The sequence below is a fragment of the Bombina bombina genome, chromosome 1 (genome assembly GCF_027579735.1).
Source record: "Bombina bombina isolate aBomBom1 chromosome 1, aBomBom1.pri, whole genome shotgun sequence".
NCBI lineage: Eukaryota > Metazoa > Chordata > Amphibia > Anura > Bombinatoridae > Bombina > Bombina bombina.
In genome coordinates, this window is record NC_069499.1 from 595,327,645 (window position 1) to 595,341,339 (window position 13,695).

The window sequence follows — 13,695 nt, forward strand, 5'->3', positions numbered from 1 at the left end:
TCCAAACATAAGCTTTAAATACTTAGGGATCTTTATTTCGCTACACCCCAAAACACTTTATGATAAGAATTATACATCCCTCCTTCACAGCACCCAGAAGGATCTCCACGATTGGACTACAAAACCCATCTCATGGTGGGGCATGTTCAATCCATCAAAATGACTCTTGTTAGAATTCTATATATCATACAAGCATTACCAACTCAATTACCTTATTTTTTTTTTTGAGTCAACTTCAAATTACCATTATTTCCTACATTTGGAGCAAGAGTAAGCCTGAATCAGTAAGAAACCCCTTTTTAGGTAAAAAAAATTAAAGGGTATTAGTACTGCCAATCAAACATACATGACTATTATAATACAGTTACCCTACAAAGAGCACTAGATTAGTATGTGTCAGGCAATTCTAAAGCTTGGGTCTCAATAGACTCACACAACTTAAAAACTCCCAGGGTATGTGCTTTATGTTGGGTCATGTATCAGTTGTAAAAATTCCATTTAGCGTGTGTTTCAAATTTCTTTTGTCAGCCTTATTTAGGCCCCAAGTTATCAAAGTCTGGCGGACCTGATCCGACAGTGCGGATCAGGTTCGCCAGACTTCGCTGAATACGAAGAGCAATACACTCGCAGTATTCAGCATTGCACCAGCAGCTCACAAGAGTTGCTGGTGCAACGCCGCCCCCTGCAGACTCACGGCCAATGGGCCGCCAGCAGGGGGTTGCCAATCAACCCGATCGTACTCGATCGGGTTGATTCCGGCGATGTCTGTCCGCCTGCTCAGAGCAGGCGGACAGGTTATGGAGCAGCGGGTCTTTGTGACTGCTGCTTCATAACTTGTGTTTCTGGCGAGCCTGCAGGCTCGCCAGAAACACGGGGCATCAAGCTCCATTCAGAGCTTGATACATATGCCCCATAAGGTGGATTCATAGGTTCATACATTTACAGGAAGACAAGAATTTCAGTTGCTTTTGAATGTTTTTAAATGTAAGGCTTGATCCTATGCAAAGTTCTATAATTGAGCTGTAAAACTATACTACCTCTGGCCTTTTCATAGCAGCTCTGTTTCAGTGACTGGATTATGCCCTGACAGCATGATATGTGTGGGTTTTTAAATATTGGTGGTACCTGACAGCAGCATTTTTGTGACTAGTTATTAAAGAGTGTCTGACCGCAGTAGCTATAACACTGGTACTTGTATTACATAGGCATCACTGTTACAGGCCAGTATACCTAACCACAACTTCACCACAACATTTTAACCCTGAAATGTTGCCAGCCATCCACTAAGTTTAACCACAACCACTAGTGTTCTGAATATATCCACCACAAATAAACCGAACCACAACCCCCATCAAACAATAACCTATACAAGCTGTTCTGATTCCCCATCTCCGGCCAAATTAATCTTATCCACAAACTCTTTAAGCCCTACGGGAACCATCAAGTTTCTTCTTGAAATGCTTTGTGTTGTAGGTAATAGTAAGGGTCAAAGGTGTATGTGTGTATGTATGTGTGAAGTATAGGATTACGTTTCATTGAAATGGTATAGCACAGAACTAAATGAAGAATTTTTCTACTTGAGCAGATTATTTGCACTCCATTGGCTTAGCGGTCAAGCATTATACAATATGAATTTTACTGTGCGCTTCACAGAAATCTTTTTTTTTTTTTTTTTTTTTTAATAAGTAAGCTTTATTGAATGAACACATATAAGATTACATCTTTTACATTCAAGATGATATATAACACCATAGCGACCAAGATCGCCATGTCAGATAAACATTAACAAACTCTAGTAATAGATTGATAAAGAATTAAAATATTACATTTGGTATGTTCATTTTTGTATATTCCACTTTGCAAATTGCCAATAATAAACACAAATTTCTGCGGCCAACAGCACCGGACCCGAACACCCAATAACCACAAATCAGCAAAACTACTATTCTAGTGTTAGATGTAGGTAGGTCCGGCAGTGCCAGCCCCATGCAGTCTTTGAAAATTTCAGAGTAAGAAGAAGGTAATAAAGAAAATAGAGACAGGAAGCAGACGGAAAGATGTAAGGAGGGGAATGTAGGGATGAGATATCATAGAGGTAAGGAGGGGGGGGATGAAGATGGGTTGAGTGAGGGGAAAAAAAAAAAGGGGGGGGAGGGGGAGGATAAATCCAAATGGTCATATTAATTTTAATCCAAATAATCCAGACACTTCATGGGTTTCACCACAACTGCCCACCCATTCTCCAAAGTTTTCCCTAGTGTTTATAGACCCCTACCCTCCCAGATCAGAGTCATGTATTCATGAGTCTCAAGTCTCCCAGTCTTTAAGTAATGGAACCTCTCCAGGCTCAAAAGATCTCGGACCCCGGCCCTCCACTCCTCAAGGTTTGGTGTGTGTATTGATTTCCAGTGTCTTGGTATAAGTCCTTTTGCACAAATCAGGAGAAATAAATGGCGTTTCACACCCATGACAATTTTAGGTAGTTCATGGAATATAAGATATTTAGGGTCTGGGGGCAGGATGATTTCCAGTAGCCTGCTACACTCCCGAAACACCTCATTCCAAAAGGGTTGTATATGAGGACATTGCCACCAGATATGTAACATGGATCCCTCCTCCCCGCAGCCCCTCCAGCACTCACCACCTGTATGCGGGTATATTTTTTTTAACCTCTGTGGGGTGAGTTACCAACGGCTCAGAAACTTAAAATGCATCTCTTGTAGTTTCATCGAAACCGACACGTTTCGCTTTGCGAAATATGGATAGCCATGCTTTGAAATCGGGCTCAATGCCCAATTCTTGTTGCCATGCTACTATATAAGAGGGAAGCACATCAGCACCCCCCTCCACCAGCAGTTTATACAAAATTGAAATGAGATGACGTGGCAGAGTTGGCGAAGTGCAGAGCACTTCGAATGGTGTTTTCTGTCTATTCAGTGATTCTCTGTCGCGCAGAGTGCTGTAATAATGATGGAATTGCATTGTTCTGAACCATGAGGAGAATAAATCGCAGTCCCATTCAGCCAGTTCCATTTGTGGTTTGATCTTACCCCCCGACAGGGCGCCCGAGACTGCGGTCTCAGCTAGAGTATAGCAATATCCCAGAGAGTAGGATTTATTAGCTAACCCGTTGTCCGGGTTTTCACGGACGGGCGTCACAGGTGAGATAGAGGTAGAAATATACGGTTTCACCTTGATCAATTTATCCCATCTACACAACACATCCTCAATCAGGGGATACTGTGCGAGCCAAGTGGGGTGTTGAGCAGGGTTGATCCACGCGAGAGATCCCACGTTACCCCTACGGAGAATCTCCCTATCCAAGCCTATCCAGGCTTTGCTTGGTGATCCATGGCACCACTTGACCAATCGTTGTAGTTGAATAGCCTTAAGGTATTCACTCAGTCGAGGGACATCTGCCCCTCCTCGGTCTCTGGGCAGATACATCGTCTTTTGGTTGATCCGTGGTCTCAGATCGTTCCAGATGTATGATTCAAGTGCCGACTGAATTTGATGGATTAAGTGGTCTGCCGACGACAAGTGGATTGCCTGCATAATATATAGCACTCTGGGCAGAATGTTAATTTTAGCCACTTGAATTCTACCCATCCAAGAGATGGTCTTATTTTTCCATGCCGCAAAGTCCCGTGTGGCTTCCTCCCTTATGCGCTTATAATTTAGAGACACCATTTCCCCGACCGAAGGGGCTAGAGTAATACCTAAGTATTTAAGGTGCTTTATAGCAACCTTCAGGGGACAACCATCGCTGTGTATTTCAAACACCTCTCTAGGCATCGAAATGTTCAAGATTTCAGATTTGGAAAGGTTAAGTGAGAAATCCGACATCCGCCCAAATCTCTCAAATTCGGTTAGCGATTTCTGCAGGGACCCACCATTGTCAGCTAGGGTCATCAGCACATCATCGGCATACATAGCCAATTTATGCTCTATTCCCCCTGTCCTAAATCCACGTATCTCAGGATTCTCGAGTATCTTACATGCTAGAACCTCCATGATCAGAGCAAAGAGCAGGGGTGAGAGGGGACACCCCTGTCTCGTTCCATTTGAGATCTGGAACCTTGGCGTTTGGGTTGGAGGTTAGTGAGAATACGTAATTTATGAAATTTGCTCCAAAACCCATCTTTTCCAGAGTGAATCGCATAAAGGTCCAATTGACTCGGTCAAAGGCCTTTTCCGCATCCATCGACACAAGGACCAACAAAGCGGAAGTAGCCTGCGCATGTGAGATCAGCTGGATCACTCTGAGAGTGTTATCCCGTGCCTCTCTTGCCGGGATAAATCCTGTTTGATCTGTGGAGACCAAATGTGGCAAAAATATCTTGAGGCGATTTGCTATGACTTTGGCCAATATCTTGATATCAGAGTTAAGCAGTGATATCGGTCTATAACTGCCAGGCAGATTTTCTGGTTTATCCGGTTTAGTGATCACCAAGATGAATGCTTCCAGCATCGAATTCGGTAGAATGGGAGCCTCTGAAAGCCGGTGGAACACCTTGAGCATATGAGGTATTAAGATGCCTGCAAATCTTTTATAGTAGCGCATGCCAAACCCGTCAGGGCCCGGGCTTTTGCCAGAAGGAAGGCTTTTGATAGCTGCTAGAATCTCTTCTGCAGTAAAGGGTGCATCCAATTGGCACGCCTGTTCAGCAGTTAAAGATGGTACTCCCGCTTTTTCAATATAGTGAGATACCTCTTGTTCAAAAATCCGTCTGTCGCGGGACTCTACCCGCGAGTTTTCTGCTGGGTGTATGTTATAGAGGGTTTTATAGAAATTGCCAAGGGTATTCGCTATGGCTTGACCATCGCTATGCGTCATCCCGTGCTTATCTGTTATTTCATAGATATATGAGCGCAATCTTTTCCGAGCTAGCGCTCGGGCCAGTAACTTCCCTGCTTTATTACTATGTTCAAAAAACGTTTGACGCATAATGAGGGCTTTTTTGTGTTGTTCCTCTTGCAGGTGATGTAACAGAGCTGACCTGGCTAAAGCCAGCTCCGTTTGTAGAGCCTGATCAGCGGGACGATCTTTATGCGCTAGTTCTTTTTGTGATACTTGCGCTAACAGCGCGTTGTAGATTTCCCTTTTGGACCTGCGCAAAGCTGCGCTGTGTCCAATCAAACAGCCTCTGATCACACTCTTGTGAGCTTCCCACACAGTGGATCCGACCATAGCCTCGTCCGCGTTTAGGAGGAAATATTCCTCAATGTTTTTTTGTAGCTTTAATATTAAGAGTTTATCGTCAAGAAGGTATTCATCAAGCCTCCACACATGAGGAGTTACTGGGGTATTTGGCCAATTAATAGAGCATTTAACAGGAGCATGGTCTGACCAAGTGATCGTATTGATACTGCATCCCGTTGTAACCGCAAGACCCGCCGAATCTGTAAAGAGGTAATCAATTCTGGTGTACTTCCTATGGGGGTGCGAGTAGAAGGTAAAATTTTTGTCTGTTGGGTGGAAGGTATGCCAGATATCGTGCAAGATCAAGTCTCTGAGAGACCTAATTAGATGTTTAGATATTTTATGTGGGGCGCTGGAGAGACAGTTCGAGGTGTCCAAGCTCGGGTTTAGGGAAATGTTAAAATCCCCTCCCAGGAAGAGGATACCTTTCTATGATTCCAAGATCAGCTGTGTGATTTTCTTAAAAAACACATCTTGTGCCTTGTGTGGGAAGTATAGGTTGGCCAGGGTCATGGGTCTACCATATAGTTTGCCTATCAGAATTATATATTTACCATTGGGATCTTTTATAGTTTGCTCCAATTGGAATGGAACACCATGGCGAAACAAAATGCCAACTCCATTTTTTTTGGAGGGCCCAGATGCAAAACAGGCCTCTGGATAATATCTGCTAAACCATTTGGGTTCCCTGTGTTTAGAATAGTGTGTTTCTTGAATAAAAATGATGTCACCGCCCATCCTGTGTAAATCTCTCGTGATAATCGAGCGTTTCTCTGGGCTATTCAAACCCTTAACATTAACAGTGAGAAGATCCAAATTGTGGATTCTATTTAGTGGCCATGAATGAAGTGAGAGAGGGGGAGAGAAGAAAAAAAAGAAAAAAAAAAAAAGGGGAGGGGGGGAGGATTAGAGGGGATTCACAGAAATATTTTATGTGAGGGAATTAATGCAATTAAACACCAAAAAAAGGAAAGGAAAAGTAGGGATTTATTCAGCAATCTACAAAGTATTTTTAAAATATAGAAAAAACATAATTTATCCTTACCTGATAAATTAATTTATTTCATGGTGGTGAGAGTCCATGATCCATTACTCCTGGTATTACTCTTCTCTGCCACTAGGAGGGCGACAAAGATTCCCAAACCCCAAGAGCCCTATAAACCCCCTCTCCCACCTCACACATACCTCAGCCAAGTAAAGTGAGTTAAGAATATTGAATAAGAGCCATAAAATGAGCAGGGAAAAAGAAATTGACCCTAGAAAACATAGGGTGGAGTCTTATGGGGTTTCATGGACTCTCACCACCATGAAAAAAATTAATTTATCAGGGAAGCATAAATTAAGTTTTATACAGGTGGTGAGAATCCACAATCCATTATTCCTGGGAACTAATACTCAAGCAATGGAGTCCACAAATAATAACATAAATGGAGGGATTTAAAAACATCTTTTGTTTTACTAAGAAATTAAATCCACAACCCCACTTAAATAATAAATCAAACAGGCAAAAAAATTAAACTGAGACAACTACCAGAAGATTTACCAAAGGCTGCCTCAGAAGAAGTAGCTGTCTTGCAAATCTGGTCAACTGAAGACTAATTTTTAAAGGTCCAGGAAGTGGCAACTGACCTAGTAGAATGAGCAGTAGTCTGTTGCTGTGCAGGCTGACTTCCACCTTCAACCAAGAGGCCAAAGAAACAGCAGACATTTTCTGACCTTTTCTAGAACCAGAAAAGTGAATGAACAAAATAAAAGTTTGTCTAAAGTCCTTAGTAGCATCAATGTAATTTGTCAATGCCCTAACAACGTCCAAATAATGCAAATATCTCTCTGAAGCATTCTTGGGATTAGGACAGAAAGAAGGGACAACATTTTTTCTGCTAAAATTGTCTGAAAAAACAACCTTAGGCAAAAAGTCAAAAGTAGTCCATAAAATTGCCTTATCCTGGTGAAAAATCAGATAAGGAGGATCACAAGAAAGAGCAGATCATTTAGAAACTCTTCTAGTAGAAGAGATATCCAAGAGAAATAACAATTTCCAAGAAAGCCATTTAATATCCACCTTATGCATAGGTTCAAAAGGAAGAGCCTGCAAAACCCTTAAAGGGACAGTCAAGTCCAAAAAAAACTTTCATGATTTAAATAGGGAATGTCATTTTAAACAACTTTCCAATTTACTTTTATCACCAATTTTGCTTTGTTCTCTTGGTATTCTTAGTTGAAAGCTAAACCTAGGAGGTTCATATGCTAATTTATTAGACCTTGAAGACTGCCTCTAATCTGAATGCATTTTGACCACTAGAGGGCATTAGTTCATGTGTTTCATATACATAATATTGAGCTCATGCACGTGAAGTTACCCTGGAGATAGCACTGATTGGCTAAAATGCAAGTCTGTCAAAAGAACTGAAATAAGGGGGCAAATTGCAGAGGCGTAGATACAAGGGCATCTACTTATCAAGCCATCAACCACAAATACGCTGGAATTCCGCAGCGTATTTGTGGCAAGCCTGATTCCCCTTAGTTATCTAACCCTACAGACCGGCAAAAGTAGAATTTTGTGACATAACATACGATCCGCCAGGCAAAGTCCAACACAGATCGATGCTTACGTCATTACAGATGTTTCGAATGCAAATTCGGCACTATCTGACTACTTTTGCTAGTTATCAAAGTTCTACCAGGTACGCTCGCCACTATTCCGGCCCAGCGTACCTGGTTTTCAATCCGCCACCTACATTATACTTATTAACCCCTAATCTGCCCCCCTACACCGGTGCCATCTACATTATACTTATTAACCCCTAATCTGCCCCCCGACATCGCCGACACCTACATTATACTTACTAACCCCTAATTTGCCCCCCCAACACCGCCGCCACCTACATTATACTTATTAACCCCTAATCTGCCACCCCCTACACCGCTGCCACTATATTAAATTTATTAACCCCTAAACCTAAGTCTAACCCTAACACATCCTAACTTAAATATAATTTAAATAAATCTAAATAAATATTCCTATCATTAAATAAATTATTCCTATTTAAAACTAAATACTTACCTATAAAATAAACCCTAAGATTGCTACAATATAACTAATAGTTACATTGTATCTAGCTTAGGGTTTATTTTTATTTTACAGGCAAGTTTGTATTTATTTTAACTAGATAGAATAGTTATTAACTATTTAATAACTACCTAGTTAAAATAAATACAAAAGTACCCGTAAAATAAAACCTAACCTATGTTACATTAACACCTAACACTACACTATAATTAAATTAATTCCCTACATTAAATACAATTAAATAAAATGATCTAAAGTACAAAAACCCCCCCACTAAATTACAGAAAATAATAAACAAATTACAAGATTTTTAAACTAATTAGACCTAATCTAATCCCCCTAACAAAATAAAAAAGCCCCCCCAAAATAAAAAAGCCCTACCCTACACTAAATTACAAATAGCCCTTAAAAGGGCCTTTTGCGGGGCATTGCCCCAAAGTAATCAGCTCTTTTACCTGTAAAAAAAAATTACAAATCCCCCCCAACATTAAAACCCACCACACACACAACCAACTCTACTCTAAAACCCACCCAATACCCCCTTAAAAAAACACTAACCCCTTGAAGATCACCTTACCGGGAGAAGTCTTCACCCAACTGTGCCGAAATCCTGAACGAATCCGGCAGAAGTGGTCCTCCAGACGGGCAGAAGTCTTCATCCAGACGGCATCTTCTATCTTCATCCATCCGGCGCGGAGCAGCTCCATCTTCAAGACATCTGAAGCGGAGCATCCTCTTCTTACGACGTCTTCTTGTTGAATGAAGGTACCTTTAAGTGACGTCATCCAAGATGGCGTCCATTAGATTCCGATTGGCTGATAGATTTCTATCAGCCAATTGTAATTAAGGTAGAAAAAATCCTATTCTCAAAGCAAAGTGTGGAAAACAGCACCAACAGATATGTGGCTTGTGGGGCACGGAACCCAGGATCTGCCTTATCCTGCAAATACTCCAAGTAGCAAAAAGGATTTGTTCCAGCCACCAATAGTTAAAAAACCTTTATTTCTTCATATGGGGTCTTTAGACAAACATACAACGTTTCAGACCTGCTATAGGTCCTTAGTCATGTATGACTAAGGACCTATAGCAGGTCTGAAACGTTGTATGTTTGTCTAAAGACCCCATATGAAGAAATAAAGGTTTTTTAACTATTGGTGGCTGGAACAAATCCTTTTTGCTACTTGGAGAAAAAATCCTATTGGCTGACGCAATCAGCCAATAGGATTGAAGTTCAATCTATTCTATTGGAACAGCCAATAGAATGCGAGCTAAATCCTATTGGCTGATTGGATCAGCCAATAGGATTTTTTCTACCTTAATTCCAATTGGCTGATAGAATTCTATCAGCCAATCAGAATCTAAGGGACGCCATCTTGGATGACGTCACTTAAAGGTACCTTCATTCAACAAAAAGACGATGGAGCCGCTCTGCGCCGGATGGATGAAGATAGAAGATGCCATCTGGATGAAGACTTCTGCCCGTCTGGAGGACCACTTCTGCCCGTCTGGAGGATCACTTCTGCCGGATTTGTTGAGGACTTCGGCCCGGTTGGGTGAAGACTTCTCCCGGTAAGGTGATCTTCAAGGGGTTAGTGTTAGGTTTTTTTAAGGGGGTATTGGGTCGGTTTTAGAGTAGGGTTGGTTGTATGGGTGGTGGGTTTAAATGTTGGGGGGGATTTGTAATTTTTTTTACAGGTAAAAGAGCTGATTACTTTGTGGCAATGCCCCGCAAAAGGCCCTTGTTAGGGGGATTAGATTAGGTGTAATTAGTTTAAAAATCTTGTAATTTGTTTATTATTTTCTGTAATTTAGTGGGGGGGGGGTTGTACTTTAGATAATTTTATTTAATTGTATTTAATGTAGGGAATTTATTTAATTATAGTGTAGTGTTCAGTGTTAGTGTAACATAGGTTAGGCTTTATTTTACAGATACTTTTGTATTTATTTTAACTCAGTAGTTATTAAATAGTTAATAACTATTCTATCTAGTTAAAATAAATACAAACTTGCCTGTAAAATAAAAATAAACCCTAAGCTAGATACAATGTAACTATTAGTTATATTGTAGCTATCTTAGGGTTTATTTTATAGGTAAGTATTCAGTTTTAAATAGGAATAATTTATTTAATGATAGGAATATTTATTTAGATTTATTTAAATTATATTTAAATTAGGGGGTGTTAGGGTTAGACTTAGATTTAGGGGTTAATAAATTTAATATAGTGGCGGCGGTGTAGGGAGGGCAGATTAGGGGTTAATAAATATAATGTAGGTGGCGGCGGTGTAGGGGGCGGCAGATTAGGGGTTAATAAGTATAATGTAGGTGGCGGTGGTGTAGGGGGCAGCAGATTAGGGCTTAATAAGTATAATGTAGGTGGCGGCGGTGTAGGGGCGGCAGATTAGGGGTTAATAAGTATAATGTAGGTGGCAGCGGTGTAGGCGGCAGATTAGGGGTTAATAAGTATAATGTAGGTGGCGGCGGTGTAGGAGGCGGCAGATTTGGGGTTAATAAGTATAATGTAGGTGGCGGCGGTGTAGGGGGCGGCAGATTAGCGGTTAATAAGTATAATGTAGGTGGCGGTGGGCTTCGGGAGTGGGGGTTTAGGGGTTAAACACTTTATTTAGTTGCGGCGAGGTCCGTGAGTGGCGGTTTAGGGGTTAATACATTTATTAGAGTTGCGGTGGGCTCCAGGAGCGGCGGTATAGGGGGTAAACAGTACAGTGTGGGTGTTTAGTGACAGGGTACCAATAAAGCTGGGAAAAAGCCGAAGAGCAGCGAGATCGATGACTGTTAGTTAACAACAGTCCGCTGCTCATCACCCGTACTTGGTGCGCTGCTTTTTGACAGCTTTTTTGGTAACTTTGGAGAACGTATTCAGGTCCACGGCAGTGATGTTAGGCGATCTTAGGCGAGCGTATTGGTGCCGTAGAATGCAAGTAAGTTGACGGCTTGATAAATAGACACGCACCAAAAAAAGCCAACGCATGCAAAACAGCAAGGGACATAATGAAAAGAATTCTGTCCCAGGGCAAAATATATTAGCAAATATATATATATATATAAACAATAAATGCCCATAACATAGCTAGAGTGTCTAAATGTTAATAAAAGATACTTACTAATAGATACACGTCCACCAGCAAATAAGCAGCAGACAGCCAAACCAGTACTGAAACATAACAGCAGAGGTTAAGGAATAGGAGTATAGTGTAGATAGAGGGAGGCAAAAGACAAGTCCCTGCGACCGATTATAGAGGGTTTATGAAAAATTTTCCATGAAGTGAAAAAAAGAATCACAAACCATAGCCCGTATACATCCCTATGACAAGCACTGTACTCTGAGGAGAAACCGGGGCTCAATATAGACTGAACACCCCTCTCTCTGAAGAATCAAATATACATCTTCATTCCTTAACCTACTCCAGCGGAGGCAAAAGTAAAGACTGAGGTATGTGTGAGGTAGGAGGGGTTTTATAGGGCTCTTGGGGTTTAGGAATCTTTGTCTCCTTCTAGTGGTAGAGAAGAGTAATTGCATTGCGTGATGGATCGTGGACTCTCACCACCTGTATGAAAGAAAAAGAGGGTCTACAGAAAATTATTAAAATTAAATAAATTGTAATAGTAGCTAAGAGTACAAGGTTGGGCTATGGGTTTTTTGAGGGATGCTATGCACCTCCAATGCAGGTGTAGCACCCCCTTTGAGCTGTGAAGGGCCCCATATATCATGTGTGATGTGTCTTTAAACACCTTGGTTAAGCCCCCCAAATATTAAAGGGACATTCCGGTAAAAATTTAAATGCACATAGATGAATTACATCTTTGAATATAAACATAGGTAATGGCAAAAATGCTTCTTGTAAAAGTTAACACGGTTTTAGTGTTAACATTTTTCTCAGCACGTGCATGTGAAGCATAGCTAGATATTCTCATCATAGTGGCAGTGAGCCATCTATCATGTTAGCAATTAACAAACTGAGTCATTAGCAGATCGTATAAGCACCTTAACTCCCGACAAGTGCTGTGTTTAAAATGCTGGTGCACAGTGCATACTTACACCTTTGAAACTGTACGATCGGGTTGATTGACTCCCCCTGCTAGCGAATCTGCAGGGGGCAGCATTGCCCCCTGCTGTTGGCATTTATCGATGTGCAGCGGACATGATACGCTACTTTGTATCATGTCCGCTCGCACATTAATAAATATACCCCTATTGGTGTATAAATAGAGTGATAGCAAAAATGCTAAGAATTCTCTGGTATTTTGGGCAAGTTTTTCTCTGAAAGTCCCGGTAGTGAAGGGGTTAATGCCTGCATGAAGGTGTTATGGAAGAGGTTACTCGAGTATGTTTGTAAGTTGAAAGAGATTGTGTCTACTAGTACTGGGGAGCCCAATTACTTACTGCCTGTTGGGTCCAGGTTTAATTTTTTTTTCCCACCAGGATATTGATAACTTGTGAGCAGCAGTTGTTTGGCATTTAAAGAGATATGAAACCCACACTTTTCTTTCATGATTCTGATGGAACATGCAAATTACTTCTGTTATCAAATGTGCTCCATTCTCTTGGTATCCATTTTTTGCAGGAGCAGCAATACACCATTTAGGGCAAGCTGTACACATTGGGTGAGCCGACGACAAGAGGCATGTGTGCAGCCATTAATCAGCAGCTAGCTTCCAGAAGGACAGGGCTGCTCCGGAGCCTACCTAGGTATGCTTTTAAGCAAAGGATACATAGAGAATGAGGCAAATTAGATAACTGTATGTTATATCTGAATCATGAAAGTTTAATTTTGACTTTAAAACCACCATTTAACTAATTATTGTGGCTTACCTGGGAACTAATGCCTGGTGTTTAAAGGGACATGCCACCCACATTTTTCTTTTATGATTTAGAAAGAGAATGCAATTTTAAACATCTTTCTAATTTACTTATATTATCTAATTTGTTTTATTCTCTTGATATTCTTTGATGAAAGGAAAACTAGATATGCTCACTAGCTGCTGATTGGTTGCTGCACAGAGAAGCATCATGTGATTGGCTCACCATGTGCATTGCTTTTTCTTTTAATAAGGATATTTAACAAATGAAGCAAAGTAAATTGTAATGTTGTTTAAATTTCTATTCTCTATCTGAATAATGAAAGAAAGATTTTGGGTTTAGTGGCCCTTTAAGGAAGATTCCAAGGCAGATGTCATGCACTGCTTCACTGCTTCATTGCATATGCCCTTTGTCCCTTCTTTCTGGTGGTGGCTTGAATTGTAAAGTGGTAAAAGCACTGCAGTTTTTCTTGTATGAAGCCATGGAAGGAAATTTTAGTGCCGTGTGTGTTACTGCCACCCAAGGGGAGTAACATCACTGCTCTGTGTTTGTATCTGACAGTAAAGGGTGTGTCAAATCTTGTATTACATAAATCCGAGTGAGAA